General features: G+C 28.2%; 1 protein-coding gene across 2 annotated transcripts in view; it reads left to right on the forward strand.

Moving 5' to 3' along the window:
* The window catches only part of LOC123294279 (1-phosphatidylinositol 4,5-bisphosphate phosphodiesterase), a 66149-nt gene that overhangs the window by 32815 nt on the left and 16714 nt on the right, over nt 1-16620 (forward strand). The window lies entirely within an intron of this gene.

Consider the following 16620-nt stretch of genomic DNA (forward strand, 5'->3'; position numbering starts at 1 on the left):
AACTGAGAATCTGTCTTGCCTGTACCTATATATAAGCGACAATTCAACATTTGCTATGTATGACAATAAATTATGCTTTACTATGTTTATAATTATGTTTATAACTAAATATTTTTATACCATGTATATATGAAATATATCAAGGTATACTAATTTTAGTCCCAAGTTTGTAACGCTTAAAATATTAACGCTACGAACAAAATTTTGGTATGGGTGCTCATAAAATCACCTAATTGTCTGCCCGTCTGTATGTCCGCTTGTCTGTCCACACGATAGCTCAAAAACGAAAAAATATATCAAGCTGAAATTTTTATACCGAGCTCAGGACATAAAAGATGAGGTCGAGTTCGTAAATGAGCAACATGGCTAAGTGGGTCTTGTAAACCGTTAGAGATAGAACAAAAGTTTAAATGTAAAAAATGTTCCTATTATAAAAAAATAAACAACCTCTGTTTGAGACATTTTTTCGTAAACATCACTGTTTTCCCGTGAGAGCGCAAATTATATAGTATGTTTTATATGGGAATACCAGCTAAGTGTGTGTGACATATATGTATGTATGTTTGGCTATATTTCTTTACTTATATAACTTAAAAAAAAAAAAACAATTGCGTAATCAACACTGTCTTTACATGGTATTTCAACAATTAACTTAATTGTTTGTTTTTTACTTGTTAATATTATTAATAGACCCCTCTAAGTGAGACAGACCTCTCGATTACGTCTATAAGCTAGAAACAAATTAGTGAGAAACCTCTATAAGCAAAAAAATTCACGATCACTTCAACTTTCTCTTAAACAGGTTTGACTGTATATTGTTAATTTACTTTACAGAATGTCACTAACCACACTCTGTAAAGTATAAAGCGTAAAGCAATCCCTTAAAGCGTATTCAAATTATCTATCATAAATGCATCTTTGTATAGGGAGAAAGAAAAATGAAAATTTTCCCCATGATAGCTTCAAAAAAATTCCTACGTTGATATAAAAATAATTCATAATTCAACATAGGGATATACAACATACATGTCATACATACTTTAGTGTAAATATAGGAAAATTTTTAACACCCCGATTAAAAAGAGGTTGTGTATCTGTGTGTCTGCCTGTGGCATTTTAGCTCCTAAACGGATGCATCGATTTTGATTTTGTTTATTTGTTTGAAAGGCAATTTGCCTGAGAGTGTTCTTAGGTACTTTTCAAGTGCGAGATTAGGATTCCATAAGAATAGATGTGATCTACACTCTCGTGTATACCATATTTAAGTCAAGTGAAACGAAAACAGGAAATAGTAAAAATCCGTTTAGATTTAGGAAAATTACTAATTAAAGGCCGACGAGAAAGTGGGTATGAATAATAGAATGATGAATAGAGTGGGGATGTGGTCCAGCAAAGCCGGTAGGACAAAGCTAGTTAATAATATTATGTAATTTTTTTTTGTCATAATAAAGTTTTGTCGATTTTTTGTCTAAAAAACAAGAGAGACTTCTTAATAGACTACAAGCCCAAACTAAAAATTTTTGGGTGAAATGACCGAACCAGCAAATATGTACGGTGTTGCTGGATACCAACTCTGCATAAGTATTCGAAGCGAAATATTTATTTCTGTATGACATTTATGTAAATCGCTTCTAATACTTATGCAGGGTTAATATCTAACAAAACCGTACATATTTGCTGATGCAGGGATGAGACACCAATGGGTGTAACATTAATTTTCTCATCTGTATTCACCTGTACTACGTAAAACTGACGCCATCGTGCTTAAATTTACTTTCACATATAGTAGCATCCTTTTCAATATGATTCCTGCTGGGCCATTTCACCCGAAAATTTTTAGCATGGGCTTGTAGTCTATAAATTAAAAGAATTATTTAGCAGAACAAAAGGATCACCTTGTATATTATATTTTCTAATTTGCGTAATGAATATAATGGAAAATGAATACACCGTTCATTTGAATTAATATTGACATACGATTTTATTGGTAACCTTTTGCGTACAGGTAATTTATTTATTCACTGCGTTACAATAAGGTATACCTATTTCTAGCTTATGAAACTTGTTTGATCATACAGGCATTGTTATTACAAACACAAGTACTTATTTAATAAAACTACTTACAAAATTTGTTTAAAGTTCCAGCAGTTTCGATGAAATATGAAACATAGATGACATTCATATTGTTTATGGTGTTAATAAATCTCGATAAATTGAAATTGATCGATAGGCTACTCTTTGTGTCGTTTTTGTTCAAATAAATTTCCTTCCGTTCGTTCAGTTCCTCTCAGTTTGAATCTGGGACCACTGGCGAATCTCTTTTAAGTTTTAATTCCCTTTAAATAACAAAAATAACGGTTATTACATATCAAAATGTAGATTTTATAAAAACCTGCTGATATAACATATCACAGTTGTATTGAAAAAATTAAGGAAGGCGTTTATAAGGAAAACTACCAAAAAATTAAAATGAAATCCCAAATTATTATCAATTTGCAATCCCTTCAAAAAGTTTTCTTCGAGAGTCGAGGTAAAGATTTTCACATATTTCTCCGATATAATTAAAAAAAATAGTCTCATGATACACTGTTTAACTGTACCCCTTTTCTTCTTACATCGAGTATAAATAGTATATTTGACGGAGAAACAAAGCACAAAAAATGATCAAAGTTCGAAAAATTTGAGCAGTAAGTCGGATTTGAATGCGGTACCCAAATTACACTCTCTAGATTTTTTGATATAGATATCCAATTGAAAAGGATAACCTATATGATTCATCATTTTTTTAGCCAACTTTGAACGATAAAATAATAATAATAAGCCCGATGACCTAGGAATTTTTTTTGATTTTTGGAAACTTTGTTAATTAAAAAATGTATTTATAAAGTTTTATTGATATCCCTAGTATTATTCAATCCTTGCATATCTCCTTAAATTAGAGTTCCTGCTTTGATTGACTAACATTTAATCAAAATATTTATTATATCCCAGATAATTTTCTGACTGAGAGCATTTTGAAACCAATTTATATATCATAAGTGTTTTACAAAAGGCATTAATATACAGACGTGCTGAAAAATTAAGGTTTCTCTATTTTCTTGTAAGTTTCGGCGTAAAATGCGTAAAATTGCTCATCCTTCAGACTTTTTCATAGATAGTTTTACTTCCCATATTCTTTTTATGAATTTCACACTAAGTATTCTGAGTTCCAGAACAGATTTATTTCCACAAAAGAAGATAAATATTAAAAAAAAAGGTGGTAACGTGGCATAATGCTCTTACATATGCGTATAATACACTTTATCCTTAGAGACGACTAAATTGAGGGTGAGAATTTATGGTGTTGACATGTTTGATTTTAGTCTCAAATGGGGATTTATGGTGATGGCATGCTCCAGTGATTCCAACTGGAAGTGGAATATGTAATTGCGCATTTAATTTGTTGCTTGGTGGGGAGCATGAATCTTTCTTGATTGGTGGATATCTACGTTTTTGAGTGGGGAGAGTACATTTTTTGTCATATACATCACTATTATCGTATGTACACAGGGACTACAATTGTGATGCATATGACCAAAAATTAATAATCTTTTGATATGAATAATCAATGAGAAAAGATTCATGATTCCCCACCAAGCAGCAAATTGAATGCGCAATTACATGTTCCACTTCCACTTGGAATCATCCAAGGTTAAAATCAAAGATGCTATCACCATAATTTCCCATCCCCGATTCTAGCGTCTCTAACGATGATGTATATTAGTATAGCGTACGATATAAACCATTAATTGAACCAAAGTTGTATAATAATATTAAATTACAGATAACATGATATATTATTCTATATGCCTAAATATAGAAGTAAAAAAAAAAGTTTTCAATATATCAATTATCTTTATGATAACCCCTTATTTAACCTCAAATGTTGTTCGTTTGCTTGTCTTCATCAAATTTTGTATTTATTTAGAAATTAAAGTACTTTTTAAGTAAATCAATCGGACATAAAATGTAATAATTTCAGCAAAACAATTTCAGTCAAAATTTTATTTGTTGTATTCATGACTGCTGTTATTACAAAAGAACTGTATGGAAAAAATCAAAATGGCGGACATGAGGGATATAATTGTGAGCCCTGAATTTGTTAACGAGGAGGAAAATTTTTCGTCGCTCGTAGGGATTGCAAACTGAAATCGAAACTTTTAAGCAATATTTTGAAAATGCTACCTTTAATATTTGTGATCGGGTGCTACAGGGACACTGCCCAGACCACTATAATTTAGTCATGGTTATTAAGTTGTCACGCAAAGAGATTCTTATAGACAAGCAACACATGATTAGTAACTGGAGTGTATGGAATTATAATTAACTATTAAAAAGCCTATGGTTCAATCAGAGCTTCGATACCAATGGTTTTTGTGATTATTTCATTAGCATTACTCATATTATGGCGAGGATGTATCAGAGTTTAAAAAAAATATAGATATTTAGAAATATCGATATATCGTTTCCAAAATGCCAATCCTAGTCGCATGTTTCTTTAAGATTATTGATTATTAATTGAAAAACAAAAGATAGAAATTTTTAGAATAAACTCAATTGGATGATAACATTTTTTATTAATTCCAAAAAAATTTTATAAACGTTTTATAAATTTCTTAATTAAGGAAAAAATTACTAATGGTTACGTACAATGATTTTGATAAAATTATATTAAAATAATATTGAAATACAGTAGAATCTCGATAAGTTAAAGTCCAAGGGAAACAAAAAATATTTTAAGTTATAGAGGTTTTTAGTTATCAAGGGTCTATGTATTTTGCTCCATATCAGCTATCATTTTTCTAACAACTTCTTTTCTGTATAATGTTTTAAAATTTTTAATTATTCCCTGATCCAAAGGTTGAAGTTGTGATGTTGTGTTTGGTGGAAGAAATTGGACTTTGTTTGATTTAGATAAAGCAAACAATAGGTAATGTTATTGTTTACGTTAACAAGTAAAAACGTGCAAGCAATAAATATCGAAACCATTTGTTTTGACACTCTTTCAAAATGACTCATTCACACAATTTTATGTTATAGAGGTTGTGGAAACATTTCTTTTAGTTACTGAGGGCCTAACAGAAATTATTTATTTAAGTTATAGAGGTTGCGTATTTTAAGCTATAGAGGTTTTGGGCTCTGATGGGAAGGGAACGTAGTATTTTTTGAAGTAACTAAGGTTTTTATGTTACCGAGGTTTAACTTATCGAGATTCTACTGTATTATAATATATTAATGTTAAAGAATTAGTTTTTTTTGCTTTTCTTTTAATTTTGTATTTATTTATCTAAATTTAGTTGTATCTATAAAACATTAAACCATATAAAAAAAAAATAGATAAATTTATTACCTAGAGTTTTAATAATCCAAATAAAATGTGTATTTTATGATTTTTCTTACTGCAAATCGTTCAAAAAAATAAAATGTGTAGAAATGAAAATAAAATTTGTATTTTCTCCAACTAGAGATGTTAAAAAAATTTTTTTATAAGCCAACAGTCAGTCAATACATTGTTGATAACAATATAAGCTGATTCTCAAATAATAAACATTTTATTTGGTATTTTTGAATAATTCTTGTGGGTTTTGATTCATTTCAAATGGGCTACTATTTTCACTATATATATGCTAATAGTTATCACCTCTTAAAAAGCGAATAATATTTGTGAAAATTTTTTTGTAAATTTAAATTTAATTATCATTTAATAATATAAACTTTCATAATCAGTACTACAGTACTACGTTTTATCGACGCCAACATTAAAAAAAAAATTCAAAGTACATTTTTAAAGGACACAGTTTAATTCAAGTAATTCTTTCTATCTTTTAATTCTGATTTAAAATAACTTATATTTAGCAAAAATATAAAAAATTAGCAAAAATTTAAATTTAAAAAAGTTGGCCTCGATAAAACAACTCAAGTATAGTTCAAATCAATGAAATATATAAATAATGGGCGTAAAAATACGTGTGATAGCTCGTTGGATTTGGAATGATATCTTGAAAAATGTGCCGGAATCGTTTTTCCGAAAGGAAGCCGAAAACTTCCAAGAATGGAAGTTTTTTATTGAAAATTTCCTCCTTTGTAAGAACCGAAATTTTTTTAAATATTATTTTATGAAATATTGCCGAAAAACAAACAACCTTTCTTTTTCATCATAATTTGCAATTTTTTATGTTCTACAAAACTCTTCTGGCACACTTTTCTAGACATCATTGCGAATCGAACGAGCTTTCACATGTATTTTTACGACCATTTTTTCTATATTTCACCAATTTGAACTTGTTGGCTACTATCTCTAAAACTGACTCTGAAACAAAACTGAACTAAAAAAAAATCAAACGGAATGCAATTCGAAAGGACAGCAATTGTATTGTTGCTTAGCGTACAGAGTGTATAGAAAAATAATTCAAAATTAAAACATTCTTAAAATTATAGTACCTAGCTAACACTCTACTTACAATATAACATTAACTGTATTGTTGCTTAGTGTACAGAGTGTATAAAAAATTATTTCAAAATTAAAACATTCTCAGGGGCGTAGGAACGAAATTTTTGCTGGGTGGGCAGGTGCGAAATTTTTTTTTTGCTGGGTGGGCAGAAAGGTCAATTGTTAGTGAAAAACTATTGTTTTGCCCTTAAAATTATCCTACACGAAATTTTAATAGAGCAATAAATTTTTTAATCTCTTCAACAAAGGGGCATGGCCCACCCAGGGAAATTCCTGGGTGGGCAGCTGCCCACCCTGCCCATACGGCTCCTACGCCCCTGAACATTCTTAAAATTATAGTACCTAGCTTACACTCTACTTACAATATAACATTAATTGTATTGTTGCTTAGTGTACAGAGTGTATAAAAAATTATTTCAAAATTAAAACATTCTTAAAATTATAGTACCTAGCTAACACTCTACCTACAATATAACATTAACTGTATTGTTGCTTAGTGTACAGAGTGTATAAAAAATTATTTCAAAATTAAAACATTCTTAAAATTATAGTACCTAGCTTACACTCTACTTACAATATAACATTAACTGTATTGTTGCTTAGTGTACAGAGTGTATAGAAAAATAAATTCAATATTCATACATTCTTAAAATTATAGTACCTAGCTTACACTCTACCTACAACATTTTCTACAGCTTGAATTTGATGCGTATATAAATTTAATGTATAACTATCGTCGTCTTCATAATTTTTATAATATATATTAAATTTATCACGGGCTCCGGAAGCTAGCGGAATATACTTTAACAAGTTGATTCCGTATTCAGCTAATTTCTGACTGTCGTCAGATTCACAATAAAAAAAAATTACACCAATATCACGATCATGTTTTTCATTGTCAAAATCGGTTGTGCACATCAAGGCCACTATACCAGTTAGTTTGTGTTCGTCGTATAATTTACAACATTCCAACCATTTTTGATCAAAATCTTTTTCTTTCTTAAAAAACATCATCCATTTTCCCAAGGTATTCGCAGTTTTTAAATGTGTATTTTCGATCAAACTTAGATTAGGAAACAATATCTGTTGAAATGCTTCATTTAATTCGATATTCGAATTCGTTAATCGCTCTAACTTTACGTTAATCGGTTCCGTACGTAAACTTTCAAAAAAATCATTAACAATAGCAATATTCTCATGATATAAAAATCGATTGTTCTTTTCTTGTGTTGGAATTACATTTCCCTCAATTTCCGTAATTGCAAACAATTTATAATAATTACCAAAACGAAAATGAATATGATTATGGTGAAATAAATAAAATCGATTTAATTGCACTTTAGATTCAGATGTTTCAATTACATTCATCATTATTTATAATTTTATTATAAATTTTAAACAATGAACTAATAATTTATTTATTTATTAACTCAACGTATAGTCGCACTAAACACTTGACTCGTACTGAACAGACTAACAGAATGTTAATTAACAGAATTATAATATTTGGATATTATTTGTGAATAACTTCCAAGGCTATCTTCTTTTATGTCTTTTATAAGTTGGGGGTTTCATTAAGATCTCATTCACACGTGATTAGAAGGTTAAACAAGAATCAATAGTTGTTCAAAGATTTCCGATAGCGTTTAGCTCAAATCCCCACTTAAATTCCCCTCCAGTAGTTAAAAAAAATCCTACCAATTTCTCATTTTTAAAATAGCGCAATAATACTAATTAAATATTATTTTTGAACTAAATGTAATAAAAAATAATTTTTTTTTGAAAAAGTATTGATGCTTCAACACTCTAAAATAGAATATTATCGTTAGTCAAAAATAAATTATGAAATTTGAAAAAAGTAATTAAAACTTGATAGATGCATGATCAAACATGTTTTATTTAGAGCATAGTGAAGTTTCTGGTTGTTATCTAATTAACAATTAAAAGTTCAAAGTCGAAGGCTAAACTTTTAACATGTGATAAATGCATGCTCAGATATGTTTTATTCAAAACATGTAGAAGCTTCTGGAAGCTACACTAGCCACCGATACCTCGGTAACGGTAAATATAAAAAAAATGTTTTTGGCTGTAAAAAACTATAAAAAAATTACTGTTTATATATTTTTATGGTGAAATAGGGTTCTTTCGGTAGTGAAAAATAAATTATGAAATTTGAAAAAAGTTAAAATTTATGTAAAAATATACTTAAATATTCTGATTTCGAGACATAAAAGCACTTTTTTCTTTTAAAATATTAAAATTAAAAATCGTAATTTTTAAACTGTATATTACGTAACCTAAAACGCGGGTAAGCCCTGCTGTGATGTCATAGCGGTATGAGTCATAGACCATCAATTAGTTCAGTGTAGACAGATGGGTATAATATATCCATAGATAAAAAATATTTATATTTATTATAATTAGTTGTCTATGAATATATCTGCCAAACTTATTTGTGTTATTTCGTATAATGATACCGATATTACGGCACCAAATTGGATGCCCGCGTTTTTGACACTTTAAAAAAGGTTTAAAATTTAATTTAAGTTTTTGGCAAGAAAGCGTGTGTATTTTTCCGAAATCAATTTTTGGTGGCTTTTTATTAGCAAAATCAACATTTTGAAGTACTTTTTCAAATACAGTAGAATACCATATTACTGTTTTGTGTATATAAGTTTGCTGATTTTTCTTGAGCACCTTCAATTTGCTATTTTTTGCAATAAACTTTATTGTTTAAAATAAACCAAAATTTTTTTGTTTTTTTTTAATTTCATTTGATTTATAATATTTACAAAATATTAATAATTCTAATTATTAATATTTTGTATGTAGGAAGCAGTATGTTAGAAATGTCTATTAATCGAAAATTTGAAACTTTTTTTTTCGTTTCTTTTTTTTTTTTTTTTGGTTATAAATGGTTATAAACCAATATATATAAAATTCGAACAGGCAGAAATTGACAAACCATTTAGGATAGAAACTTGAATTTTTTAACAGATTTCTAAAGCAAATATAGTAAAAAAGATTTTCAAACATCAAAGATCATGAAATGAATATTTGATACAGAACTACTAATAGTTCTATAAAATATCTACACTGAAAAAAAAAATTAAAATAAGGATAACATCATTCCGAAGTTGGGCGTTTCATATTGAAATAAAGTAAAAATACTTTCAAACAATTGCCTTACGATTGGAACAAGTACAGCTGAATATTTATAATTACAATAGAATGGGATTGAATTTAAAATATGAATTCATTGGTACAAAATTACTGAAGTTAAATAAACAAAATCATTACTTCTATGAAAGAGAACTGTAATTTACATGAAAATCAGTTCAGCCGTTTAAAAGCTATGAATTCTTTTATCGGGGGTTTCAATTAATCAAATTTCATAAAATTTACTAGATATATCCATTTTCATGCAACCATAATGTCCCACAGCGAAGTTTGGCGGGGTACAGCTAGTATGTTCATAATTTAGATAGACAGAAACTTCTAAAACCCAAAAAATTTTTGTTTCCTTATAAAATGAGGTTCTCATATCAAACCTCTTGCAACTTGCAACACTCATATCAACCGTTTTCCGATTTTAGGTTATTTCATAGAATTTGTTCAGTGCAGTGGCAGAGCCGTCAAAATCGTAGCTTTTTCGAAAATGAAATACGAATTTCTCATTATATGTTTCATTATGTCAACAACAGGAAAACGTCGTTCTAGTCTTCGATCTTCAAAGAGTAATTTTTAATCAAAAGTTTATTGTCCCTCAAGGTTTTTTACTAATCAAATGATAATATTTTGATAAACTTTTAGAACATTTCCGTAAATAATAAGGTCATCGACTTATATACTACACCAACTTCACATTCTTCAATATAAGTATCTTCTAAAAACAATCCCATTTTTATATTTGATGAAAAAATAATAACAATTTTGATTTTATTGTTTCATCTACGAATCTCGTTTTTACTTTTCTAGTAAGTTTTTTTTTATCGACAAAGAAAAAAAATATACCGGGTATTCCTAAAGCACCGTTCACCCAGAAACTATCCAATTCGAAACGAAATTCTAAGAAGTGATTCCTTAAACTAAGACGTTTTTCGATCTTATGCAACCCTAACCAATTCCAGAAAATCTTAGATTTTTCAAATGAGCTTTGTAGGAAATACAGTAAACTCTAATTTATTATTATAACATTTTTCAAGTTTAATATTAACAGAGAATTTTGAAATGTTTTTTACCGACAAATTGTTCAGTAAATCAATTTTACTCGAAGAAAACATATCAAATTCAAATTAATTTTTTATGTTTTAAAACTCTGAACGTAAAAATGGTCTGATGATAAATTACAGTACACTTTATTTATTGTAATTTTGCTTATTATAAAACTTAAATTATACTGTGCGTCAGATCGAAAAAGGCAAAACGAATTTTCGTCTTGAAAGAAATTTATAGCTTCTATTTAGTCCGATGATTTTGTGACACAATGTATACTTTATATATCATAATGTTATTTATCGAAGACATTATGTTGTACCTTTTACTTTTAGCCTTAATAAATTTATGGACCATAGATAGTTTTGAAAAGTGAACTATGGGGTTATTGAACTTCATAAGCTGAATAATTTATAAATGTGAGTTATACTCCAGTTATATTAAATGAAGAATAATTGTTCTGTGAAAAAACAAGTGAAAAAAAAACAATTGACTGAGCTAATTGTTGAAATACCATGTATAGACAATGTTGATTACTCTGTCACATTACACATCCATACATGTCACACATTTATAACTGATTTTTCCTTATAATACATACTATACAATTTGTAGAAAGAAATTAATATTGCAGGAAATAATATGTAGTTTCTATTACCACATTAACAATATTTTAATTAACTTATTTTTTATTTATACATAATAAATTTCCGTTGAGATAAAAATTTGATAACGACAAACGAAATATATTTTATATTATTATTATTAATAAAATTTACAGACATTGTTATGCATACAATTAGTAATAATTATTTGATAATATCGCTTATTAGCAAAACCCGTTGCATTCATAAACATTATCGGTATATCTATTGATAAGTTTGATTATTTTTTGTAGTGTCTATTATAAATGTCGATAAGTTCAAATATTTTCGATAGCATTTATTATAAATATCGATAAGTTTAATTTTAATTATTTCCGATAGCATTTGTTATAAATATCGTTAAGCTTTATTTAGTTTACTTCAATTTTTAGTCATAAAAAAAGCTCTTTAATTTAATAAACAGCATTTATTAGCATAATTATTTATATGTATTATTATTAATAACATTTATCTTGAAACCAAAAAATATAAAAAACAAGTGAAAACAAACAATTGACTGAGTTGATTGTTGAAATACCATGTTTAGACAGTGTTGATTACTCTGTCACATTACACATACATACGTGTCACACATATATAACTGATATTCCCATATAATACATAGTATACAATTTGCGCTATCACGGGTAAACAGTGATGTTTACCCGAATTTTTATCTTTAAACTTTTGTTCTAACTCTGACGGTTTACAAGATGGATCCTACGGACCCAATTGACCTATGTTGCTCATTTACAAACTAGACTTCACTTTTTACGTCCTAAGCACGCTATAAATTTCAGCTTAATATTTCTTTTAGTTTTTGAGTAATCGCGATGACAGACGACAGACAGACAACCGGAAATGGACTAATTAGGTGATTAAATGAACATCTATACCAAAATTTGGTTCCTAGTATCTATATTTTTAAGCGTTACAAGTATTACCGTTTCAATTAACTCGAATTTTGTTAAAACAAGACATAAAAAGAAACTTCATATTTCAATTTCTACAAATTTTCTTTTGCAACTAACAACTTGATTATCATATGATTTAAAAGTTCAAATTCATGGAAAAAGTAAACAGATATTTTTCTGGAAGTATATAATTTTCAATATTGTCGTTTTATTTTTATTTATTATTCACCAGGAGATACCATAGAAATTGTAATGTTATGAAAACATAAAAAATTCAGCTGTAATTGAAAACAACAATTTACTAACTATATGATAAAATGTAAGACATTCAATATAATAAAAAAATAGTTGGTATATCATGAAATTATCAAATCAATTAAATTATTATCAAACAGTCGATTTTAAGCACTACTACATACGCAGGCAAAATAATTTTAAAACTTTCGAACAATCTGTGACCTTTCCTGCGATAACGATTCAAATAATCTTTTAAAATATTGTTGATTTTAGTATTGCTTTTATTATTTATTGCTATGTTAAATTTACAAGAAGATCCCGAGAAATTTTTCTCGTACGGAACCTTAAACTGGCACTTGAAACATATCTAAGAACACTCTCCATTATATTACCTTGTTCCTTCAAGCCTTTTTCAAACTGAGCCGATTTTGAAGATTATCATAACATCCCTTTTTTTAGTTCGGGAGTTAATAAAAAAAAACGCATTTCACATCAATTATTAACACCCAAAGTAGTGTTATAAGTTTGACCGCTATGTGTTTGTGTGTACTGCACCCGAAAAATTTTGAGTGCTGTTAGCATATTTGTTGTAGAATAATCTTTGCAATTATTGTTTCTAAACTTATAATAAAATTTAAGGATAAAATTTCTCACCCTTTACAGTTTAAACCTTCGGTAAAATGCGGTAAGGAGTTTGAGCAATAGATTCTATAAATTAAAAACAAAAATTTTTCGAATGAGCTATTGAGGTTCCAAATTCGATGATTTTATGAAGTTACAGCTGTTTGAAATTTTGATAAAACTTAATGTTTTTAAAATTTCCCTTTAATACTTTCGATGAGTATATTATTAAAATATTTCGTGACAACTTATTATAACGACTTACATGTTGATTTATTGTTTACAAACATGTGAGTTTAACATCTCAATATTTTATTTAATAGAAACTTATATATAATTGATACAAATATGATTAAATTACATTTGTAATTAAAACTGTGTACCTTTGAAGGTGAATCGAACATTTAATTCACAATAATTGAATTGTATGTTCACGATAAACTACATGTGTCTGTTCGTTTCGTCTTGATGTAAATACATTGGGATTCGCATACAGAGTAAGTTCGGGGCGATGGATGCCATTTTTCCTACTCCGGAATTATATCCGAAGCAGTTTTATTTACCAAAAAATTCGTAGCGCACGAGCTGCGTTAGCTAAGCGAATTCCCTTAGAGATTGAAAAAAATAACACATTTTTCTTAAAATCGAATATTGCCTTTTTAATGTTTCAAAAAATTTTATTTCGAAAACTAAGCGTATAGGGAAAAAAATACAAGAGTACTTTTTTGCTAAAAACTGTGAAAGAAATACAAAAATATTTTTTATTTTGAAAAAATTCCAAATTTTGTTATTATTATTATTAGTTTATAAGCGGGGCTCGACCCACAAGTTTGAGGGGAATCTCAGTGGGAAAATCGCCTTTTTGACGGTTTTTATGTGGACTCAAAAACCAATTAAAAATAGAATAATGTTCTTGCTCATACTAGAAAAATTTTAAAAATTACAGCCCAATAAAAAGAAATTTTCTGTTTTTTTACCCGACTATCAAGAAATGATTATATATTTGTATCTTGTAAATTTCTTTATAACCTCGTATCTTCCAAACGGCTCAATGTATTTCGGCATTTAAGGTATTGTTATATTCGTCTTAAACATCCAAGTGTCGTTTGGTGTTTGAAAAAAATGGCTGTTTTTTTAGCGCGAAAAAGTACAAAAAGTTAACCAAACCTATCGAGAAGGATAACAAAACAAAGAAAATTAAAAAAGGATTACATAAATTATTTAATTAGTTGGTTGAAAATTTTAATATAGTATATATATATATATATATATATATATATATATATATAAAACGGACCCTATGGTCTAAGTGTGTCCCATCCCAGGACAGCCACTCTAACCAAACCTAACCATAAATATATAATAAGAGGAGTTTTTAATGTTGATACACTAAAAAGTCTAAAATAAAAAAAAATAAAAACCCGACTGCGTTTGATTAAATCTGAAAAGAAAGATACAAATCGGGTTCCATTAAAATCTAGGCCGGCTCAAATCTTCCCAAACGCGTGTCCCAAGTGTTGAAATCTCTATGTAAACTATTGAACTTGTTTCTTTCTTTTCAGATTTTATCTAACGCGGTCGGGCTTTTTTTTTCTTATAAGTAGATATATGATTTGTTAAAATATATGATGATCCAATTGTAATATAATTTTCTAATGGGTTTTATTCTCTAAAATAGATAAATTTTAAAAGTATATAAAACAAAATAATTATTATAATTGTTTACTTAACATTTCAATTGATTTATCACTATAAATAATTTCTCACATCGCATCGTCTTCTTAAATTAAATAATTTGGATCGTAGCCATGCATAATATCAGCACATTTATAAATTGTTTTTCAAATCTTTGTAGGATGTTTCTTAATTAATATATTGACCAAATTCTACAGGTGTTTGGGAACATAAAAAAAAACACTTTAAGTAAAAAAATATGAGCACCAAAATGCTTTGTTTTCGAGATACACGATGAGTGAAAATCGTGAAAACAAATATTTTAATACCATGTATACAATGAAATATATCAAGGTATGTTAAGTTTAGTCCCAAGTTTGTAACGCTTAAAAATATTGACGCTACAATTTCGTCACACCTTCGATTTACTTTCGCTTAAATTTCGTTCCCAAGTCTTAGTTATCTCAAAATAAAAAGCTTTCTTTTGATGATTTAAAATTAAAAAACAAAATAAAATTGAAGTAATATTTTCTTTTATAAATTCAAGAAAACAGTGTGTGTCGTACCATTCTTTTTAGAATTTGCTTAATTTATTCTGTAAACAAATGCGCTATTTCATTTTAAACGTGTATTCTTATTATGAAATGCTTAAATAAAATAGTTCAGTGTATTTGCCAATAAAAACATTGTTTCATACACAAGTGTTCCAAAATTAATGTTCTGCATAAACTATGAAAATAAATCAATAAGATAATAACTATATATTTTCTCTTGCTCAGAAACTGATCTCATTTTCTTTTTCCTAGTTTTATAGGGAAAGGACAATTTTGTTAATAATGATAATTAAGTAGGTATTCGCTCCGAGCGTGAATTTCGTTTCCATGACAACGATACACTACTTTAATTATAGAATTAATGGATGCATATATAATTGTGTGGATTGCATTGAAAACTTACATTTAAAATTTAATATTCTTGTTTCACAAATTTAAATAAATAATTATGATAATTTTCATTTGAAAAATAATATTTGTACAATTTGATTTCTTATTTTCACAATTTTTAATGCATTAAGTTTAATTAATTAGTGTTTTTCAATCATTTTAATTTGACAGTTTCTATATCATTAACATGTAAAGAATTGCAAATTAGTCATAACAGCCCACTTTATCTCCAAAATTTTTCACTTAAAGCGCTGGCATCGATTTTATTATCCCTACCATGACTACGCACACAACGAATAGAGTTCAAATTATTATCTTAAATGTTCTAGACGCTTCGAGCAGAATGCTCTAAAAGTGATTAGCACGTAAAGTTTTTAGTTATTAGTCATGCACAAGCAGTGGTGGATCTACCCATATGGGCATGATAAAAAAAAACAACAACAATAAATTGCATTAAATAGTTAGTCTATTGTTCCTAATTTCATACTAAACCCCCTTTTGATAATTTTTGGAGGGAACATTTTTTTTTATTTAAAAATTCGTTTCAAACCATGTAGATTTCAAAAATCGAAAAAAAATCCTAGCGAAATCGGTGGAAGAGTACTTTTGGAAATCAATTTACATACCCCTATATTAGATTCCGTATTCAATGACCCAAAGATGTCAAGTACTTGAATATCGATATCCAGCCAGTGAAAAGAGTGGTTCCGATGTACTGGCGATACATTAATGATAGTGAATCAACTATTATAAATGAATACCGACGCTGGATAGCCAAATGAAAAACTAAATGTGAAAATAATTCCGCCATACCAGAGTCGGTAGCTCATCTCATTGAAGCATGCGATCAAGATTTGTAGCGTAACTCTTTCGGCCAACGT

Source organism: Chrysoperla carnea, chromosome 2 (genome assembly GCF_905475395.1).
Source record: "Chrysoperla carnea chromosome 2, inChrCarn1.1, whole genome shotgun sequence".
Classification (NCBI taxonomy): domain Eukaryota; kingdom Metazoa; phylum Arthropoda; class Insecta; order Neuroptera; family Chrysopidae; genus Chrysoperla; species Chrysoperla carnea.